The 23,187-nt window shown below is 51.2% G+C and overlaps 2 pseudogenes; both read right to left on the reverse strand.

Annotated features, from left to right (window-relative positions):
• Positions 1 to 95: 95 nt before the first annotated feature.
• Positions 96 to 214, reverse strand: LOC119379655 (5S ribosomal RNA; annotated as a pseudogene).
• Positions 215 to 15,587: 15,373 nt separating this feature from the next.
• LOC119379652 (5S ribosomal RNA) lies at positions 15,588 to 15,706 on the reverse strand (annotated as a pseudogene).
• Between the last annotated feature and the right edge of the window lie 7,481 nt (positions 15,707 to 23,187).

The following is a 23,187-nucleotide window of genomic DNA, read 5'->3' on the forward strand; positions in this document are numbered from 1 at the left end:
TGTAGAAATGGTAAACGACGTGCGAAGCAAGAAAGAAAAAGAAATTAATTTAAATAAAAAAAAGAAAATAAATACCCAAGTGGAAAAAAAGAAGGTGCCATCAGCACTCGGTGTTCCCAGGCGGTCTCCCTCTCAAGTACTGACCGAGCCCAATGCTGCTTAACTTCCGTGATCGGACGAGAACCGACGCATTCAGCATGGTATGGCCGATTTTTTTTCTTTATTACCTGTCTTAGGTACGCAACATATATTGCAATCAACACTTGTAAAACCACCCATTGTACACAGTACATACGGTGACTGAGCTGTCAACCAGCGTCACGCTGGTGTCGTCATATTAAAATTCGCGTAATGTCACCAGATCTCTACTGTTGAGAGCCACTCCGGTGCTTCCGGTGCTGCCTTATGAATTTCTAGAAACAAATGAATACTTTCTCTAAAGTAGGCTCGTGCAGGCCGAGCATCTTTATCAAAGTGATAACCTGCCATTCTCGATCGCCACAAAGAGTGGAGGCCCAAGAGCATGATGGTGCCTAGAGGAACCCCGTCTTATTATCGGCATTCAAGAACCTAATGGCGTACGGGACCAGAGGTAAGTCTTTCTTGATAGTTCTTTGTAACACATCCCAAAAATAAACCCTTTCCCAACAATGCAAAAAAAAAAACAAGATGTATTGTTTCTGGAACCTTGCAAATTAAACAGTCCGTACCCCACGCCAAAGAGCATCCCTTTCGCTCCAAAAAAGTTTTGACTGGTAACGTTCCTGAATGAGCCTTAAAGAAGAATGTTTTTTGTTAATTTTCACTCTCTTTTACACATTGCTACCTGGGCCTTCACTGTACAATGACCTGTACAAGGGCACAGGCAAGACAAAATCAGAAAGAGCAAAGTAAAGTTCCTTTCGCTTCACATTGGCAAGATATTCTCTCGAAAACCGTACGGTAAGCAATCTCACACTCGACACTATTTCTTTATAAAAGCCACCAATCCCTCCTGCACACTCTTCAGTTGAGACAACATACTCAGGCAACAGACTACCTAGTCCCAATTGGCATATGATGCGCAGGAAAGGATCGGTGACATCTCTAAAAACCAAAAACCGGTTAACCAACTGACGTAAGAAGAGCTGACCCAGTCCGATCCCCCCTTACCCGTCGCAACAAGTTCGTACGGCTGCACCGTTCCCACCCAGAAGCCCAGACAAAAGTGGCGAATATCCTATTGAACTTTTGCACGTTAGTCCGTGAGCAATGCAGCACCTGCATAACGTACCAGAGCTTGCTGATGAAAAACAGGTTGCAAATAGTGGCTCTGGCAAAGATCGATAGGGCACCTGATTTCCACTTCTCTTCTTTCTCCCGTGTGTCCTTAGCCTGACCTTTCCAGTAGTGATCGCTGTCGCGATAACACTCCAGCGGAACGCCCAAGCACTTGCCCGGTGTCGTCACCCAGGTTAGCGAAGTGGTCTGGCTTCGTTGGCCACGATCCGTGCCAGAGCCCCAGGCACTTAAAGCAGTTAAGACCACTCCCTGTAGCTTGGTTGAATTCACGCACAGTTTTGACAGCCTGTTCTATACTTTGTTGACCCTTTGTGAAAACGGCTACATCGTCTGCATATGCAAGAAGCTTGACCTCAACTGCATGTAACCGGAAACCATTGATCCTGTTGCTGTTGATCACATTCAAGCACAGGGTTTCAATATATATATATATATATATACAAAATAACAGGAGGCTGAGGGGGCAACCGTGACGAACCGAACGTTGCACACTAATGGGGGCCCCCAGGCTCTTATTTACGATCAATATCGTCATGCAGTTTCGGTACGCCAGGGCCACTCCCTCGCAGATAACAGAAACGACGTCAGCATGATTTAAAACAGTAAACAAAATTCTGTGATCAACACAATCAAATGCCTTTTCCAGATCAATCTGTAATATGGCAACCTGCTCATATGAAAAGTCACAATATTCCAGTATTCTCCGCGCTTTATGGATGTTTACGACAATAGATCGCCCTTTGATGCCACATGTCTGGTCAGGCCCGACGATGTCCTGTATGACTGTCCACAATCTTCGAGCCAATACTTTCATATAAATTTTATACTCAACGTTTGTTAGGGCTATGGGTCGATACGGTGTTACAGATCTGAAAGAACTTGTTGTTGGGCTAGTTGGTAGATCATTTCCAAAAACTTAATTAGAGCGCAACCACACGACACATTCACACACCCACACACCCCCACACCCAGACATCCACCACGTACAGCGCTCACTTCCAACTGATTTATTGATCGCACGGGCTTGAATATATACATGTGGCACATGCGCGCAATAACATCAGATAAAGCCAACACACACACAATCAAGACATACATTTTCTTCCTGCTCCTTCCACATCACAGCCTGGATCTGATGAACTGAAATTCACTCGGAAACAGAGATAGCGACGGGGTGCTTACAAAGCGGTCCTTGTCTTTTTCTATGGAAAATGCCTCTAACACTTCACGTGCAGTTTTCCTTGTGCTTCTGCCAAGAATCTTTGTCTCGGAGAATCCTGCGTCACAGCCACACATTATAGCATGCGCAACCAGGTGCGCATACTTGTCATCTCGTTTTAATAATTTTTTGGGCATGTTCCCTTAACCGGTCATTAACACATCTTTCGGTTTGACCGATGTACACCTTGCCGCAGGATAGGGGTATCGAGTACACGACCCCCGTGGAACATTTTACAAAAGGCCTCTCATGCTTCTTCTCGCAGCCGCGCTTTTTGCTATCGCAAATACGTTGGCACAACTTCCCGATTTTCTCGGGCGCCGAAAAGACCATCGGTACACCGTGCCTACCCGCGACTTTCTTGAAATTGTGCGAGTCTGCGAAGGCCAGTCAAGATTGTGACAGATGCCTACAAGATGGTATGGACTGTTTTTCAAAATGTGCACCGCAGGCTCTAGGTCGACCTAAAGATAAAGGATTAAATAACGTTGTGTCGTATTTCAAAGACAACAAATTAAAATTAATGCTAGCAGACAAAGAAGGTTGCTTTGTGGTCATACCTGAGGGAGCGTTTAACGAAAAAGCTCTAGATGCTATCAAGAAGAACTTCCGTCCAGTTAAGAAGGGTGAGACACGCGTTAAATCGAAGTTTGTTGCTTTCTGCAAGAATGCGGGTCTTACGGTGCTAGCCAGGGAAATAGAAAATAGCAGAGGGAGCAACCTTAACGTTTTTTTCTCAGCTAAGACACACAAACCTGATATACCCTTTCGTACTATTGTTAGTGAAGGGGGATCCTGGCAAATTAATGTTAGTAGGTTTCTTCAGAGCAAGCTTAAGAAGCTTGCGGTGAATGATCCTTTCCGAACTAAGGGATCTAGTGATGTGTGCGATTTTTGCGGTCTCGTAATGGTACTTGCAACGCTTTCTCGGTCGATGTGGTAGATCTATATTATTCTGTACCGCATGACAAGCTTCTGGCATCTGTAAAATCCTGCATCGAAAAGAGCGGCGACGTTGCTTTTATCAATGACGCAGGCGTTACTGTTAACAATCTCTTATCGCTTTTAGAATTTTACCTCAATGTTACCTTTATAATGTTTGACGAAAAGCCCTACCTTCAGCGGCAGGGAATCTGCATTGGTTCGTGTGTCGCGCCGGTTCTCTGCGATATCTTTTTGGCTGAAGTAGATGGGGACTTGGATAATGCTTTTAAAGGGGGGGAGGTTTTAAAGGTTTTTAGATACGTAGATGATTTTTTAATTCTTTTACAGGGAGACCTTACATCCCCTGAAGCTATTTTAAACGTCTTTAAAAGACTAGGACGAGGCCTATCTTTCACGGTCGAATTACCGCAAGAAGCTTGTCTGCAATTTTTAGATTTGTGCCTCACGTGGAACGATGAGCACTTTTGCTGGTTTTTTCATCCCCGTGGTAAGAAGGAGCTATTGCCGGGGTCATGTCGCCCGCTATTGCAATCGCGTGCAGCCGCTTCGTGTCGCCTCAACCATCCCCAGCCAGTCAAGCCGCCCGTATTACGATTCACCGCCGCCTATGTCACCGTCGTCTCGCCCAGCACCATCTACCCGCCGTTTGCCATCACCACGACGCCGATCACTGTCACCGATGCGGCCACGTCCGGGCCCACATGACCAGGAAAGCTAGTCGTCGCAGTCCACGAGGCAAGGGCTGCGACGCTATCGAACTGCGAAAGCCCTCTGCGAAGCCCATCGAACGTGTTAGACGTGTTTGTGGACGGTGTTCGCGCATCTGCCCTTATCGACACTGGAGCCGCCGTATCCGTTATGGACGCCAAGTTTAGCCGATTACTGCGAAAAGTGACGACGCCGCATCCCGGGCTCTCCCTCCGTACAGCCAGCGCCCAAAGTATTCACCCTGCAGCGGTGTGCACAGCCCGCATCATGATTAAGGATGCTCTGTACGTCGTCGAATTGATCATAATTCCAGTATGCTCTCACGACGTCATCCTAGGATGGGATTTTCTCTCCCACCACGACGCCGTGATTCATTGCGCACCAGCTGAAATAGAGCTGTCAGCATTCTCTGATCTGACGCCGACTGACAGTCCATCGTCTGTGAGCAAGGTACTCGTGAAAGACGACACCAAAGTGCCTGCAAAATCGTCAACGGCGGTGTCCGTTGACGCCCCAGTTGCTCGACCCAGTTGCTCGACGCCATCTTCCCTTGGAGAATTCGTCTCGACAGGACGGGTGGCAGCTGGTCATAAATCGCCGTCACCTTGCTGCCACCCCGCCCTCGAAGGTTAAACACGGTGTCCCATTGGCCCAATTTTGGCGGGATTCGGACCTGGCTCGCGCTCGCCTAGAAGCGGCGGGTGCGCGACCAAGGTTCGGGGGAGACCACTTGGAGACCTCGAAGGGTGCGTACGCGTTTTGGCCGCTCCGGCCGGCGGCGATCCTTTGTTCTTTGTTCTTCGTCGCCGGCCGGCGGTTACGTCGTTTTGTCGGGGCCCCGGCCTCAGCGGGCGCGCGCTACCCTCCGCGATCTCGAAGTCCCGAGGCAGCGCCTCGCGATCGTGCACTGTATACGTTTCTTTCAAGTGTTGCTTTGTCTCTTCTGTTTCTTCTGCTCTGGGGTGCGAGGTCGCAGGAGCGCTAGCCGAAGGGTAGGTCGGCTCTCCAAACCTGGTTCTTTGTTTGCTTGTTTTATAGGTGTGCCATTCGCGGCCACTAATAGATATAGTTCGTAACGTGTATTAGCTAATTGGTGTCTTGTGTAATTATGTTACGTACGATTGGCTGTGTCGAATTATTGATCTCTTTTTAATCCCAGTAATAAACCACTAATTTGGAGAGTGTCGCCTAGGGTCTCCCTCGCTGCGCGCGACGGCTCGCCGTCCCTTCGCGGTGACGGGCCGAGTTCTCGCGCGCAGCAGTTCGAACGGTACACGGGTGCGGGACGAACGAGGACGCGGCAACCTGCATGAAACTCCCAGTGCTCGAACCCGCGGTGGTGTTCGGTAAAGGCAACGTGAACATAAGTAGAACCAACCGACGATCGATGACGACACCACACCGTCTACTGCGCCAGTCTCTCCGACACCGTTGCACTCCTCTCGCCATCTGACCGTGTTTGCACGAGGAAAGGCTTGCTGGTGCCTTTCGCGACCGTGCAAGTCACTCAGGGCAGCACGCCAATTTTTGTTATGAACCCATCTCGGTACAGTGTTACGTTGGTGCGAGGAGAATGTCTCGGCAGCGTGGAACTCCTCGAAGACGCACAAGTTATGGACGAACCAGATGGCACGCACTGCCCCAGTTCCAGTACGCTCAGTGCTGTTACCACGTCTGGTTCATCGCCCGCTGATGTATTTGCTTCTTCCACTGCTGACAACCTTACGCCGGTCCAGCGTTCCCAGGTTCTGGGCCTCTTGGAAGAATTTGGCGCTTCTTTCGATGTCGCTCAAACATCTCTCGGCCGCGCGTCCACCGTTACGCATCGCATCGACACTGGCGCCCAACCGCCACTACGGCAACGTCCATATCGCGTATCTCCCACAGAATGCCGCGTAATCAACGAGCAAGTCGACGACATGCTTCGACGCGATGTTATTCGACCATCTAACAGCCCCTGGGCGTCTCCTGTCGTTCTTGTTGCGAAGAAGGACGGTTCTGTGCGGTTCTGTGTGGACTACCGACGTCTCAACAAGATCACTCGTAAGGACGTGTATCCTCTACCGCGAATACACGACGCGATTGACAGTCTACAAGGAGGAGAATTCTTTTCATCTATCTATCTATTTGCGCTCAGGGTACTGGCAGGTACCTATGGCTGATGACGCTCGACCAAAGACCGCCTTTGTCACGCCCGACGGCTTATACGAATTCAACGTCATGCCGTCTGGGCTGTGTAATGCGCCCGCCACCTTCGAGCGCATGATGGATATTGTTCTGCTCAACCTGAAACGGCACACGTGCTTGTGCTACCTCGACGACGTCGTGGTTTTCGCTCCAGACTTCTCCACGCATCTTCAACGCCTCTGGCATGTGTTGACGCGTTTGAGCGACGCTGGTCTGCAACTGAATCTAAAGAAGGGTAGATTTGCAGCACGGCAGCTGACAATACTCGGCTACGTCGTGTCCAAGGACAGAATTCTCCCCGATCCAGCCAAGCTTCGGGCCGTGACCACGTTCCCGAAACCTACGTCCGTCAAAGAACTGCGCAGTTTCGTAGGACTGTGTTCCTACTTTCGGCGCTTCGTTCGAAACTTCGCGGCTATCATATCGCCGCTGACGAAGCTCCTCGGAAGTAACGGGCCCCTCCATTCGTGGTCGTCAGAGAGCGACGACGCTTTCGCAAAGCTACGTCGTTTGTTGACCTCGCCTCCTATACTACGCCACTACGACCCTACGGCCCCTACAGAGGTACACACAGACTCCAGCGGTGTTGGCCTTGGCGCTGTCCTTGCGCAGCGCAAACCAGGGTTCCCTGAATATGTCGTGGCATATGCAAGTCGTACGCTTACTAAAGCCGAGACCAATTACACCGTCACCGAAAAGGAATGCCTGGCGATCATGTGGGCCCTTACGAAGTTCCGACCCTATTTGTATGGTCGCCCATTTGATGTCATCCCCGACCATCATGCACTATGCTGGTTGTCGTCATTGAAGGATCACTCGGGCCGCCTCGCCCGCTGGGCACCTCGCCTACAGGAGTACGATATCCGCGCGCTGTACCGCAACGGACGCCAGCATGCTGACGCCGACGCCCTCTCGCGCTCCCCCTTGTCTGACGACGATGCCCCCTGCTCGGTACCTATACTGGGGGACAAATTTCTGTGGCAATGCAGCCAAGGCTACAGAGCCGAATCACGCCGTTTCGTCAGTGTCGCTGCGCAGCTCAAAGTAGTTCCACAAAAAAAAAAAACGTTTTTTGTGCGTAACCTAATTATTTATAAATGTGCCGTTATAATTTTTAGCTGCTAATTGATAATGCCAGAAAATTATTAGTAATATTATGTGAAATAGCGTTATATTTTACATTTTTGGAGTTTTTTTTTAGTTGCCGCGTTCCCCACTGGCGTGGCATTGGCTCTCTTCCTTCACCATGATCCCATGCTTCAGAAAGAAAAAATGGCATCCGCGTCACTTGTGCCTTCTTGTGTCACCTGTGCGTCACCTGTGCACCTGTGCCTTCTTCCTCCAGTGGCTCACCCAATCGGCTCGCCGCACATGATATTCAAGAAGCTTGAGTACCACAAGCTGTCGAAACAAACAAAGCAAGTGGTCTGCAACGTGTACGCCCAAGTGAGACTGACGCAACCGGGACTCTCCGTCGCTTCCGTGTTTCGTTCGGTTAGCCCGCTTACCGGCGTGAGCGAGCGTACTGTCGCACGGCTCAAGACGGATGTTTTAAAGGGTACACTGAAGCCCCCGAAGCGTAAAAGGCTTCGTTCCACCGCTGAATCACCAGCAAAAGTTACTGGAAAGACAAGAGTGCAGCGGTACGATAGTTTTACCCTGTCTGCTCTTCACCGGAAAGTACATCAGTACTACGTTCGCAACGAGGCGCCAACGGCAGAAAAGATCCTCAGCGAGGTAATCGGCGACACCGACATGGGGCTACCGAAGCAGCTGACTGTCCGAACGATGCGCAGGCTTCTGAATGACATTGGATTTGAATTTTGGAAGCGAAAACGTAACTGTGCACTGCTAGAAAGGGACGATATCATCATGTGGCGGCGGAAATATCTGCGGACCATTCGAGAAATGCGAAAGGAGAAACGGTACGTACAGTTACTGCTTCGATTTGTTGGACAGAGATATAAATGTCAACGATGTCAATTAAAACACAAATACCGCATGTAAAAATTCAGAGTTGAAAGAGTAGGAAGAGGAAATAACGACGGAAGGTTCTCGTACCACTAAATATTTAATTTTTAATTCACCCGTCCTCATACATGTTGCCTGTTGCTGTTCATCTTGATTTGTATTTTTTTATGGCTTGCTTCTGCATCTGTGGCTCTTATTTGTATTTTGCCTGTTATTCTGGTTAGGCAAGCGCATGCACAAGTACGTATCGACGTGTTCTAATGAAGTATGGATAGCTCTGAATGAAAGTATTTTGTTATTCATGTGAATAGGTACTATCGCGCTCAGTATGAGCTACACCACGCGAGCGCGTGGCCGAGCGCGCTGCAAGCTTGTACAGTGGCGCCGATCGTGGCATATTTTCGTGTTATCGGGAGAGGGTTTGGCTGATCCTGCGAATGCACATCACCCCCACATGCTTGCTTTCACCCTCGCCCTTCTTTATTTGGAAGAACCTTTCGCCTTTCATTTTGCTCGCTGGTTCTGTCTTTACTGAAGAAGAAAAATTCGAGCACAATACAGCGACTTCACCGCCCACCAGACATGTCGTGCGAATCTTATCAAAGAATGAGCGTTAACTTCGTGCAAGAATGAATATGCAAGTGCTGTTTTAATTGAATTGGGTACTTCCCGATTGCGTCATGCTTCTAGAGAAAAGGCAGAGCCGGCGACGACGCGGGCCGTGCAATATTTAAAAAAATATATTACCAGAGCTGTGCTGCCAATTCCCAACGCGTTGCCGTTGATACCGTTTCGGTGATCGCTAGCAGCATTTCTTCTATGGGCGCGGCAGCTGTTACTTTGTTGTTGGCAACAACTACGCTGACAATACGTTTTAATAACACGAGTTCTGAACATAAACCACTCTCCAGTCAGTTCGCCAAGGAAAGGGGGAGGCAGGAAGTGCTTTTCATGGATACGTCAACGTGAGACCGTGTGCAGTGTTCTCGAATAATAAACTTACCTGGCTTTCCAAAATAATTGTGTGGTCTTCAAAAGTAAGCACAACACTTCCTGAATAAAAAAGGGTAACTAATATTTAAGTGAAAACAAAAGCTGCGCTGCTTTTTGTTTTTTATTTTTGCGTAATATCCATTAGGTGTAGCTTGAAATGGCGGAGAAAAGCCAATTTCTCGTAGTCAAAGAAATTAGCAGGAGGAAAATACCACGAGTATTGTAATATTTCTTCTTTGGAATACAAAGCAAATAACATAGTGAACAAGCCACAGTCAAAATAATTATATGAATAACAATGCGAATAATGCATACTGACTTCATTCAGAACGCATTAAAAAAAGGAAGAATTGGGCACAAAAATAAACCAAAATAAAAAACACTAAGATGCATAACATCACAAGCAACTACAAGGGAATTTCTGCTATTCCGGCCGGCCACTTCAAAGATGGTGCCTGGCTGCGGACCCAATGCTGACTGGCTGCTGCTGAACCGATGGCGCGTCAGCGCTGATAATTAAGCTGCAAGAACTCGAGTGACGGGACAGGAAAGTAGATGAAGCGGTCGCCATGCCTTAGTAGTGGGTCATGGCCCCTTGCACGGCAATCACATCCTGCATTCTGGACTGTAGTGACGCGTACAGATTGTCAACGAAACTGCGTTCATTTTGGAGGCGCATCCATTCTTCTTCGACAGCGCTCCATAGCTCATCGGCGGATGAACTGTGTAATCCTCTTTTGCACAGACTGACCTTCATTCTGCCCCATACGGCCTCAATGATGTTGAGGTCTGCCCCTTTGGGTACCCACCTGAGGCACCGCACCCCTCGCATGTTGAGGAGCTCTTCAACAACCTTTGCAGTGTGGATAGGTGACAGGTCTTGCTGGAACAGGAAGTCCCCGTCAGGAAAAGGCCCGTCCAACGCGTAAGGTATCATGACGTAATCGAGGATGTCGCAATACCTTGCCGATGTCAGCGGTCCCTCAATGCGGTGCAAAACGCCAAGCCCATCACGGGACACAGCGCCCCAAACACTAACAGCCGTGCGTCCGCTCGATGCTACTTCTTGCACGTAGAGGGGGTCGTAGCGGGAATTGACAGGGCGCCACACACGTCGCTTTTGGTCCCAGCGCGTTGTGAACGTAGATTCGTCCGAAAAAAGTACTGTTTTCCAGTCGGCCGTGGTAGGAGACGTGTTCTGTTGCGAAATTAAGACGCGCCGTCTTGTTTGACAAGGAGAGGCGCGGCTTCTGGGCCGCAACGTGGCTCTTGAGTTTGCTTTCCACTAGCCGTCGTTTTATTGTCGACGCGCTTGCAGACACTCCAGCGGCCGCACCGATCTCTCTGGCAGTACTGAAGGGGCTTGCCTTCGCGGCGTCGAGGATGTCGGCGTCCTGAGCAGCAGTCGTTGCACGAGGGTGCCGCCTATGTGGAGCATCGCTGATGCGGCCTTCTTTCCTATAGGCTTGGATAATGCGATTTACGGTCTTATTAGACCTCCCCGTCATCCCTGCTATTTGGCGTTCCGCAGGCGCTCACTGTTAGGCACTCGGGACATTTCCTAATGTGAAGAACATTCAGTGTCTCACAGTGCACGCTACACACAGCCACTTTCGCGTAATACAGTAAGCGGCGCATCAGCCTAGAATTCCCAATTGAATAAAAGGAAGCAAACAAAAAGAGCAAGGCTAGATATGACGTGTTTTGTGAAGCTCGACTTGCCGAGCACAAAATTTTGTCTTCAGGACACGGTGGCTGTTATCATTTTCGAAGCTGATATCACCAAAGGGTCAAACGAGGGCGAGCGTGAAAGCAAATGGGGGCGATGTGCATTCGCAGGAACAGCCAAACCCTCTCCCGATAACTCGAAAATATGCCATGATCAGCGCCACTGTACAAGCTTGCAGCGCGCACGGCCACGCGCTCGCGTGGTGTAGCTCATACTGAGCGCGATAGTACCTTCTGCGAACATTTTTTTATTTTTGTATTTTCCACTACCACCCAAAAACTGCAAATATCTGCCTGCCCGGTAGAATGATATTAGATGCACATCATAAATTTCTTCTGTCTCAATTGACATCGTCTGCATACGCCAGCAGCTTGACTTCAGCTGCGTGTAACCGGAACCCATTGATTTTATTGTTGTTGATTACCTTCAAGCACAATGTTTCAATATAAATACAAAATAACAGGGGGCTGAGGGGGCAACCCTGACGAACCGAACGTTGCACACTAATGGGGGCCCCACACTCTTATTCAATATCAACCTGGTCGTGCAGTTTCGGTACGCCAGGGCCACTCCCTCGCAGATGACAGAACCGACATTAGCATGATTTAAAACAGCAAACAAAATTTTGTGATCAACACAATCAAAAGCCTTTTCCAGATCAATCTGCAATATGGCAACCTGCTCATATGAAAAATCACAATATTCCAGTATGCTCCGCGCTTTATGGATATTTAGGACAATAGATCGCCCTTTAATGCCACATGTCTGGTGAGGCCCGACGATGTCCTTTATGACTGTCTGCAATCTTCGAGCCAATACTTTCATATATATTTTATACTCAACGTTGGTTAGGGCTATGGGTCGATAGGCTGTTACGGATCTGAGTTTATGTACATCCTCGGTCTTGGGTATGAGAACAGTGTGGGAAGACCTGTATGATGGAGGCAATGTGTTCAATTTGTACGCTTCATTAAATATAACTGTCAGAATCGGGCTAATTTCGTGTTTAAACATTTTATAAAACGCGGCAGTGAATCCATCCGGTCCTGGGGACTTTCCAGGATTTAACTTGTCTATAGCGTGCTCCACTTCGGCCACTGTTATTGCACGCTCCAAACTTTCCTTCCTTTCGTCGTCCAGAGGGGGTAATACGGGCAGAAATTCATTTTTGAAGCTTTCAAAGTCTACGTCTTGCAATGCGAACAGCGCCTGATAATATTCCGTGAAAGCTCTTTTTATGCCCTCTGTATCTTTTGATAAGGTACCACCCCATTCGATTTCGTGTATGTGATTCCTTTCGGCGCGTGCTTTTTCTAAGCATAGCGCACGTTTCGTTGGCGTTTCGCCTGCAGCGGTGTCCTCTGCCCTTGCCCTCACAAGCGCACCCCGATAACGCTCTTCGTCCAGTTGCTCTATCTTTTGCTTCAGTTTTCTAATTTCTTCAATCCATTTTCCCGGGGCTCGGCATTCCTGTTTGAGTAGCTTATCAAGCAGCGCTTTTAATTCGGTCTCTTTCCGTTTCTCGCTATACCGAATGCTCGTAGCCCTGTTAATTGCTTTTAATTTTAATGTTTCTTTAAGCAGCTCCCATTGTTGCCAAACGTGCAGGCTTTTGCTAGGATCTAATTTGCCAATTTCCTCCATTACTGTCGAATTGTATTCTTCGTCCTCCAGAAGCTTGCTATTTAATTTCCAGGTTTCCCACGAAAAAGAGTTACGTCTCTTGGTAATCCCGATAGAGCACTGGACTAAGCAATGATCAGAAAAGGACACCGGGACTACCTCGTAACTAGCACATTCAGGAAGTATGCCGACCGATACATAAATGCGGTCGAGTCGTGCATAGCTAGGGCCTTCGAAGCGCGTGTACTTCAATACACCCGAACATTGAAAACTTTCGGCAACGTCCTCGAGGTCCCACTTCTCGACGATTCTCATCAACATATCCGTGCTCTGATCTCTAAAAGACCGAGCGCTCGTTTTGTCATGGGAACTGAGGACACAGTTAAAATCCCCTAACAATACTAACTTTCTTCCTAAACTTAGCCGTTGTTCGAGGCCACAAAAGAACAAGGCCCTATCTTCAACCTTGTTGGGCGCATATGCACATACGACACGCCATTCGGTGTTGTACATTGAAAAGTCAAGAAGGGCACACCGGCCTGACGCACACAAAAAATGAGCGTTACTTGAAGCCCTGGCAACTTCTTAACAAACAATAAGCAGCCAGCCGATGTGCCCACTGCGTGACTAACAACAACAAATCTAGACGCGAAACGCTGCACCATGCGGCTGGTCTCTTCTTCGCCGTCAACTTTCGTTTCCTGAACTGCCAGGACGTCGATGTCACGTTCCGTTAAAAGTCGATATACCTGACTTTGCTTTCTTTTTCCGGCAAGTCCTCTAACGTTTATGGTTGCGACTTTCAATGGACAGACAGGCGCCATTTTAACGATAGGGAAAGAGACCAGCAGCACTGTGCCTGCCTCTCGCGTCCAGCACGTGGCTAGACGGTGCCATCGCCGGCGGTGCCGTCCGGCGCAGAAACTGGAAGTAGCCCGACGGTGTCGGCGTTGCCGCCACGCTTGTCGGCCAAGACATTGGGTCGCGGTCGAATGGATGACCGCCTTACTTGGGCAGTCCTTGCCGGGGGTTCCTCAACGACGGACACCGTCGCTTGAGTTCCGTCGTGTCCGGTCTGGGGGTGCGGGCGCTTCGACGCCGCAGCAACATTGGTAGCCGTGCGGACGCGATCCTTTTCAGTCTGTGGCTCGCTCGGGCCCTTGTGCTCGCCGCATTTGCTTCCTGGCGAGCTGTCCGTCGCATTCCCCGTCGTGTCACTTGACCCTGCCAAGTCACCCGCCGCTCCTTGGGGCGTCGGTACTTCACCCTTGTGGGTCTCGGCTCCAGAAGACGCTGGCAGGGCCTGTGTTAACGGCTTTGAGCCAGACGAGCCACCTGACGCTTGTTCTTCCAGCGGGCCGTCTCCTTTCGGGGCTTCACCGCCGGAAGGCGCCGACGTGTCCGCTTGCCCCGCCTGCTTTTTCGCCTCGTCGGTGCCCCTCGCTGCCTCCTCAGCCTCAGCAACGTCCATCAATTCGTCGTTATCGTCCGCCCTTGGAAGCCCGGTCGCCGACGCGTAGGTACGGACGCAGTCCGCGTCCGCGTGTCCGTAACGCCGGCACTTCGAACACCGGGGCACCCTGCAGTCCCGGCGAACGTGTCCCGTGCCGTGGCAGCGCAGGCACTGCATTGCACGCCCGGGCACCACCACGAGGGCCAACTCGCCAGCGACACGAACCTAGTGGGGCAGGTCGTCGACCTTTACTCCCGGCTTCAGCTTCAGCAACACGGTTCTTGTGGTGGAGCCCTTTTCTCGCATGCCTTGGACGCGCCAACGCTCTCGGGTAACCTCGGTGACGTTCCCGAATGCAGCGAAAGCGGTCCGGATGTCGTCGTCTTGGACGCCGTTAAGCATCCAATGCAGGCGCAGTTTGACCTGCTGATCCTCAGGGTCGAAAACCACACACCGGCGGCCTTTGACCTTCAGCTCCTTAACCGCTGTTAATTTCTTCGTGGCTTCACCGGTTTTCAGTATCACCGCCCAGACATGGTTGATCTGGTACGCCCCCAACGCTACCACGTCAGGGAGCAGACCAGCAGTGACCAGGGCGTCTCGAAAGTCTTCGACCCTGTAGGGCCTCTCACGCACGTCACCGTGCAAGAACAACGTGTTCTGAACAATTCGACCGGTAGGCAATGTAGGCAGTACAATCTCGTAGTTCTTATCGTCTTCGACGGTGATCCTGTTTCCGCGGCCGGCATGGGCCGCTATCGCCGCTCCATCGGAGCCGTTCATTCTGCGTCCGTTCGCTGGTGCGCCCGGAAGTAGAATGAGCATGGTATGACCGATGGCAGTGGGAGCCGTTTTACGAGACTACTTATATCCACCAACGTGATTTTAGCTCGACGTCGACAAGCTACAGTTAACGGCATGTGCAGCATTTGTCAATTGTTGCAGCACGGTAAACGGTCGTATGTGCGTGGCTACCGTCTGATGCTCTCCGCCAGAAAATGTTTGCCGTTGGGGCGCACATGAGTACACGAGCGCAAGTTTCACGTATGGGTGTGTGTGCGGACGTGCTGCCGCCACGCCCCCCATCCGCGTTATTCAGTTGACGTATGTACCAGCCATGCATTTGTTGTGCGAACTGTTATAACTGAGCGGTGCACGCGTGATCGAAATACATGCACGAGTAACTGGATGCCCATTAATGTTCTTGTACCAAGAGGCAAAAATATTTCTCGAGTACAGACAACATCGAAATGAATTATCCAATCACACCAACGTGCTGCGTGCCGCCAGTCGCGCCACGTTTGAATCCGTGCGCGCGCGCACCAAGTTTGGACTCGCTATAGCCTGTTATAGTGGGCGTAAGAAATATCAGGGACGAATGATGTAGAAATGGTAAACGACTTGCGAAGCAAGAAAGAAAAAGAAATCAATTTAAATAAAAAAAGAAGAAAATAAATACGCAAGGAAAAAAAAGAAGGTGCCATCAGCACTCGGTGTTCCCAGGTGGTCTCCCTCCCAAGTACTGACCGAGCCCAATGCTGCTTAGCTTCGGTGATCGGACGAGAACCAGCGCATTCAGCACGGTATGGCCGATTTTCTTTCTTTATTACCTGGCTTAGGTACAAACACATTACACAAACAACACTGCTATAAATCTACCCTATGTACACTCTACGTGAGGCGAGATATATCAACCAGCTACATGCTGGTATCGTCAGTTTAAAATTCAGGTAACGTTACAAGTGGCTCTACTCTTGAGAGCCAGTCGGGTGGTTCCGGTGCCGTTTTGTGAATCTCAAGAAACCAGTGCACACTCTCTCTGAAATAGGCACGGGCAGGCCGCGCATCCTTGTCGAAATGCTGACCTGCCATTCTCGAACGCCACAAAGAGTGGAGGCCCATGAGCATGATTGCGTCAAATGGAACGCCATCTTCGTTCTGTACACTCAGGAATCGAATGCCGTGCGGGTACAAGGGAAATTCTTTCTGAATCGCTCTTTGCAAGACATCCCAAAAATAAACACCCTCCCAGCAATGTAAAAAAACTTGATCTATTGTTTCGGGCGACTTACAAATAATACAATGCGTGCCCCACGGCAAAAAACACCCCTTTCCTTCCAAAAAAGTTTTCACTGGCAGTGTTCCCGAATGCAGCTTAAAGAAAAATGTTTTCGTTCCAGGCTGCACGTGCATCTTTTTTACCCTCTTTAAAACATTGCTGCCTGGGCCTCCCTCGTACAATGACCTGTACAAAGGCACTGGAAAGACAACATCACATAAAGAAAAATAAAGTTCTTTTCGCTTGACATTGAATAGATAGTCTCGTGAAAACCGTAACTTAGGAATCTGATACTGGACACTATCTCTTTATAAAAACCACCGATCCCTCTCACACAATCTGCGGTAGACAACAAATTCAGGCAGAAATCTGCCCAATCTTAATTGACATAGCGTGCGCAGGAAAGGATCGGTGGCATCTCTAAAAAACAAAAACCGGTTGACAAGCTGCCGTAAAAACATGTGACCGAGTCCCAGTCCCCCATCTTTTACCCGGCGAAACAAGTTGGTACGGCTGCACCGTTCCCACTCAGAAGCCCAGACAAATATGGCAAATATCCTATGCAACTTCTGTACATTAGTCCGGGAACAATGCAGCACCTGCATTACGTACCAGAGCTTGCTGATAAAAAACAGATTGCAGACGGTGGCTCTGGCAAAAATCGATAACGAAGCTCCTTTCCATTTCACCGCTTTCTCCTGCGTATCTTTCACCTGCTCTTTCCAGTAGTTGTCGCTCTCGCGATAACAATCGAGCGGCACTCCCAAGTACTTTCCCGGGGTCGTTGCCCAAGGCACATTAGCGAAGTGGTCCGGCGTCGATGGCCACGATCCGTGCCAGAGCCCAAGGCTCTTGGACCAGTTCACGCCACTCCCCGTAGCCTTGGTGAACTCACGCAGCTGTTTCGACGGCCTGTGTTATACTCTTCCGATCCCTTGTGAAAATAGCAATGTCATCTGCATATGCTAACAGCTTCACTTCGACTGCTTGCAACTGGAAACCAAGGATGCTATTGTTATCAATTACTTTCATGCACAGAGTTTCTATATAAATACAAAATAACAGAGGGCTTAGGGGGCAACCCTGACGAACCGAACGCTGCACATTAATGGGGGCCCCCAGACTCTTATTTACAATCAACCTCGTCGTGCAGTTTCGGTACGCCAGGGCCACTCCCTCACAGATAACAGAACCAAGGTTAACATGGTTTAAAACAGCAAACAAAATTCTATGATCAACACAGTCGAAAGCTTTTTCAAGGTCAATCTGTAAAATAGCGACCCGATCATCAGAGTAGTCACAGCACTCGAGAATGCTGCGCGCTTTATTAATATTTAGGACAATCGATCGCCCTTTAATACCACATGTTTGGTGAGGCCCGACGATGTCCTTTATCGCTGTCTGCAATCTGCGAGCCAATACTTTCATGTAGATTTTGTACTCTACATTTGTTAGGGCTATGGGTCGATATGCTGATACAGATCTGAGTTTACATACATCCTCGGTTTTGGGTATCAGAACGGTATGGGATGACCTGTATGATGGAGGCAATGTATTTAATTTATATGCTTCATTAAATATTACTGTCAGGATAGGGCTAATGTCATGTTTGAATACTTTATAAAAGGCGGCAGTGAATCCGTCCGGTCCAGGCGACTTTCCAGGGTTTAGTTTGTCTATTGCATCCTCAACTTCGGTAACTGTGATTTCACGCTCCAAACTCTCTTTTCTTTCATTCATGGTCCAGGCGGGGTAATACTGGCAGAAATTCATCCTTGAAATGTTGAAAGTCTATGTCGTGCATTGCAAACAGCTTCCGATAATGTTAAGTAAATGCTCTCGTTATACCCTCTGTATCAGTTGATACGTTACCGCCCCATTCTATCTCGCGTACGTGGCTCCTTTCGGCACGCGCTTTTTCCAAGCCTAAGGCCCGTTTCGATGGCATTTCGCCTGCAGCGGTGTCTTCTGCCCTTGCCCTCACAAGCGCACCCCGATAACGCTGTTCGTCCAGCTGCTCTATCTTTTGTTTTATTTTTCTTATGTCTTCTGTCCATTTTCCGGGTGCTCGGCATTCATGCTTTAATAGCTTATCAAGAAGCTCTTTCATTTCAGTCTCTTTCTTTCTCTGATCGTGCCGAATGCACGTTGCCCTGTCAATTGCTTTTAATTTTATAGTTTCTTTACACAGCTCCCACTGTTGCCAAATGTGCAGACTTTTGCTAGGTTCTAATTTGCCAATTTCCTCTATTACAGTTGAATTAAATTTTTCGTCCTCCAGGAGCTTGCTATTTAATTTCCAGGTATCCCACGAGAAAGAATTACTTCGCTTATTTATTCCAATAGAGCACTCGACTAAGCAGTGATCAGAGAACGACACTGGGACTACAGCATAACCAGTACATGCCGGCAGGATGTCAACGGATACATAAATGCGGTCAAGCCGCGCATAACTAGGCCCTTCGGAACGCGTGTACTTAATCGCACTCGTATGATGAAGACATTCTGCGACATCCTCGAGATCCCAGTTCTCGAGAACGCGCTTCAAAAGATCAGTGCTCTTTTCTCTAAAGCCCCGAGTGCTCGTCTTGTCGTGTGCACTGAGAACGCAGTTAAAGTCGCCCAACAGTATCGTCTGCTTTTCTGCACAGAGTCGTTGTTCTAGGCCGTGAAAAAACAGGGCCCTTTCTTCCACCTTGTTGGGCGCGTACACACACACAATACGCCATTCGACATTATTCAAAGAAAAGTCAAGAACCACACACCGACCCGTGGGACAAGAAAAATGACCGTTCACTTGGAGCTCCGGCAACTTCTTCACAAAAAGTACGCAGCCGGCCGATGTGCCCAGTGCGTGGCTGACTACAACAAAAAACCTAGACGTGAAACGTCGCACCATGCTGCCGGTCTCTTCTTCGCCATCAACTTTCGTTTCCTGCACCGCCAGCACATCAATGTCGCGTTCCGTTAAAAGTTGGTAAAGCTGGCTTTGCTTTCTTTTTCCTGCCAGTCCTCTAACATTTAGGGTTGCAACTTTTAACGGACATGCAGGAGCCATTTTAACGAAAAGAAAAGAGACCAGCAGCACTGTGCTTACCTCTCACGTCTAGCGCGGGGCTAGACGACGCCATCGCCGGCGGTGCCGTCCGGCGCCGGCACTTGAACTTGCCCGACTGGCTCGGCGTTGCCACCTCGCCTGTCGGACGGAACGTTGGGGCGCGGACGAAGGGATGACCGCCGTACTTGGGCAGTCTTTCCTGGGGGTTCCTCGACACCCGACGTCGTCGCTTGAGTCCCGTCGTTGCTCGTCTGCGGGCGCGGGCGCTTCGACGCCACTGCGGCGTTGGTAGTCGTCTGTACGCCAGCCTTCTCTGCCTGCGGCTCGCTCGGGCTTTTCTGCTCGCCGCCCTTGGTCCCCGGCGCGCTCGCCGTCGCCTTCCCCGTCGTGTCGCTCGACCCAGCCACATTACCCGCTGCTCCTTGGTGCGTCGGTTCGGGAACCTCGCGGGTATCTGCTCCAAAGGACGCTGGCAGGACCTGTGTTATCGGCCGGTTGCCCGTTGAGCCAGACGAGTCACCTGACGCTTGTTGTTCCACCGGGCCATCCCCTTTCGGGGCTTCACCGCCGGAAAGCGCCGACGTGACCGGTGGACCCGCCTGCTTTTTGGCCTCGTCGGTCCCCCTCGCTGCCTCCTCTGCCTCGGCGACGTCCATGAGCTCGTCTTGTTCGTCTGCCCTTGGCAGTCCGGTCGCCGACGCGTAGGTGCGTACGCAGTCCGCGTCCGCATGTCCATAGCGCCTGCACTTCGTACAGCGGGGCACCTTGCAGTCTCGGCGAACATGACCCGTGCCGTGGCAACGCAGGCATTGCATTGCCCTCCCGGGCACCACCACGAGGGCCAATTCGCCGGCGACTCGAACCTGGTGGGGTAGGTCGTCCACCTTGAGTCCAGGCTTCAACTTGAGGAGCACGCTCCTGGTGGTTGAGCCCTTTTCCCGCATGCCCTGGACGCGCCAACGCTCACGCGTCACCTCGGTGACGTTTCCGAACGCTGCGAAAGCTGTCCGGATGTCTTCATCCTGCACGCCGTAGAGCAGCCAATGCAGGCGAAGTTTCACCTGCTGGTCTTCAGGGTCGAATATGACACACCGGCGCCCTTTCACCTTCAGCTCCTTCAACGCAGCCAGTTTCTTCGTGGCTTCTCCGGTGTTGAGGGTCACCGCCCAGACATGGTTAATCTGGTACGCCCCAACGCCACCACGTCAGGGAGCACACCAGCACTGACCAGGGCGTCTCGAAGTCTTCGACCCTGTAGGGCCTCTCACGCACGTCACCGTGCAAGAACAACGTGTTCTGAACAATTCGACCGGTAGGCAATGTAGGCAGTACAATCTCGTAGTTCTTATCGTCTTCGACGGTGATCCTGTTTCCGCGGCCGGCATGGGCCGCTATCGCCGCTCCATCGGAGCCGTTCATTCTGCGTCCGTTCGCTGGCGCGCCCGGAAGTAGAATCGGCATGGTATGGCCGATGGCAGTAGGAGCCGTTTTACGAGACTACTTATAACCCAGATAGTGGACTGGGACCGCTTCCGCTCCATTCGTCTCACTAATTCCTCTTCTGCTATCACCGACCTCTCTGCCTGGACTGAGACCCTTTTGGCGGACGTCCGCACTGCCACATCCACAATCCCTGCAGCACCCCACTCCTCTACGGCAGACAGCCGTCTGCTGCACCTCTGGGAGGCCTATCACCCTGTCCACCGCCGGTGGCAGATCCAGAAGCACAGTCGCCGTCTGCGCCTCCGTTTGGTTCGGCTCGCGTCAGAAATGGAAGAGCACTGCTCCTCTCTTCTACGACAACAGTGGGGTCAGACCTGCGACCGTATGGCCGGCAACCTGGGCCTCCGCGACACGTGGTCGCTTCTCAGGGTGCTGCTAGACCCCACACACACCAAAGCTTCCCAGCGCAAGGATATCTCCCATCTCCTTCACTCTTCCCCACTCACCGATACTGAGTTCCTGGCGGCTCTCCGGGACCGCTACCTCTGTACCGACCCCCCTATTCCTCTTCCCGCTTACACTGGCTCCCCCAACCCCGACCTTGATGCGGACATCTCCTTGGGCGAGGTTCGCGCTGCGCTATTCACGCTCCGCAGGACCTCGGCCCCCGGGGCGGACCGCATCACCAACAAGGCACTCCGCAACCTGGATACCCCCTCTCTCGAAGCCCTTACTGACCTTCTCAACACACATTGGCAGGCTGGTACTCTTCCCTCGTCCTGGACCCATGCACGTGTCTCTTTCATCCCCAAACCTGGCAAACCTACTTCCCTCGAGCACCTCCGTCTCATCTCTCTCACCTCTTGCCTCGGCAAGCTGTTCGAGCACGTAATCCTGGCTCGCCTCCAAACCTATTTGGATGATCATGACCTATATCCGGACTCCATGTTCGGCTTTCGTCCGCAGTTGTCGACCCAGGACGTCATGCTCCAGCTCTCCGAGGACGTCCTACACCCCTCCCACCACAAACGCACTCGAGCTATCCTGGCGCTGGACCTCACAAAAGCATTTGACAATGTACACCACACCGCCATTCTGGACGCTCTCTCTTCCCTTGACGTCGGACCCCGTGTACATGCTTACATCACCGCTTTCCTCGCCCACCGCACAGCCGAAATCTCATACGGCCCACTTTCTTCTCCTTCTTTCTCCCTTGGCAACAAGGGTACTCCCCAAGGCTCTGTCCTGTCACCTATTCTTTTCAACATTACCCTCTTCCCACTCGCACGTGCCCTAAGCACTATTCCAGCTCTGTCACATGCTTTATATGCCGATGACATCACCCTTTGGGTGACCACCGGCAATATTGGCGACATAGAGGCCACCCTCCAGGCGGGTGTAAACGCGGTGACGACTCACGCCCGAGCTATCGGGTTGAGCTGCTCCCCGACCAAATCGGGGCTTTTGGTCCTTCTGCCTCGGGGGATGGCTCCCCTGTCGCCTTTTCCACTCACCGCCTCCGTTGACGGCACACCCCTTCCTCTCGTCTCTACCCTACGGATCCTCGGCCTCTTTCTTCAGTCCAATGGCAAGCACACTACCCTCATCACTCAACTCAGCAACACGGTACACCAGACCATGCGCCTCATACGCCGCATTGCCAACCGTCACCACGGCATGCGCGAGCACGACCTCCGCCGCTTGGTCCAGGCCTTTGTTCTCAGCCGCTTCGTCTATTCTCTTCCATATCTCTTCCTTTCTCGCACCGAGGAAGACAAAGTTAACAGCCTTATTCGCCAGGCGTATAAGTCGGCCCTGTCCCTTCCCACATCTACCTCAACGGCTCGGCTACTGTCGATGGGCGTCCACAACTCCCTCACGGAGCTGACGGAGGCCCATCGCACGGCCCAGCTCCTTCGTCTCTCCCGCACCCGCCCTGGTCGCGCACTTCATTCCACCCTTAAACTATCCCCTCTTATGCCTCTTCCCACCTCCCTGCCCATCCCTTCCCACGTCTCCACCCTCCTAACCGTTGATCCCCTCCCTAAGAATATGCATCCTGAGCACCACCCTTCCCGTAGAGCCGCGCGAGCCTCCGCGCTCTGGCGTAGGTTCGGACGGCAACCTGCCGTGGCTTATGTGGATGCCGCCCCGTACCGCCGCTACACAGCCCACGCTCTTGCAGTCACCGACAACTCCCTCCGACCCACTATTACGGCCTCCGTCTGCACTTCCGCCTCTGTCGAGGCCGAAGAGGCAGCTATCGCCCTTGCCATCACACAAACCTCCGCGGAATACATTTTCTGTGACTCTAAGCCTGCGGTATACAACTACGCAGTTGGACGGGTGGCACCCCCGGCCGCCGGTATCTTGCGTTCTGGCACCACTCCCTCTCGCCCCATTTATATCATCTGGGTACCTGCTCACGCGGGTCATCCTGGTAATGAGGCGGCCAATTCCATCGCTCGCGATTCGACTGACCGAGCAAGCCCGCCCCCGCCGGGAATGGACACGCGCG

The sequence above is a fragment of the Rhipicephalus sanguineus genome, chromosome 1 (genome assembly GCF_013339695.2).
Source record: "Rhipicephalus sanguineus isolate Rsan-2018 chromosome 1, BIME_Rsan_1.4, whole genome shotgun sequence".
In the NCBI taxonomy this organism is placed as follows: Eukaryota; Metazoa; Arthropoda; class Arachnida; order Ixodida; family Ixodidae; genus Rhipicephalus; species Rhipicephalus sanguineus.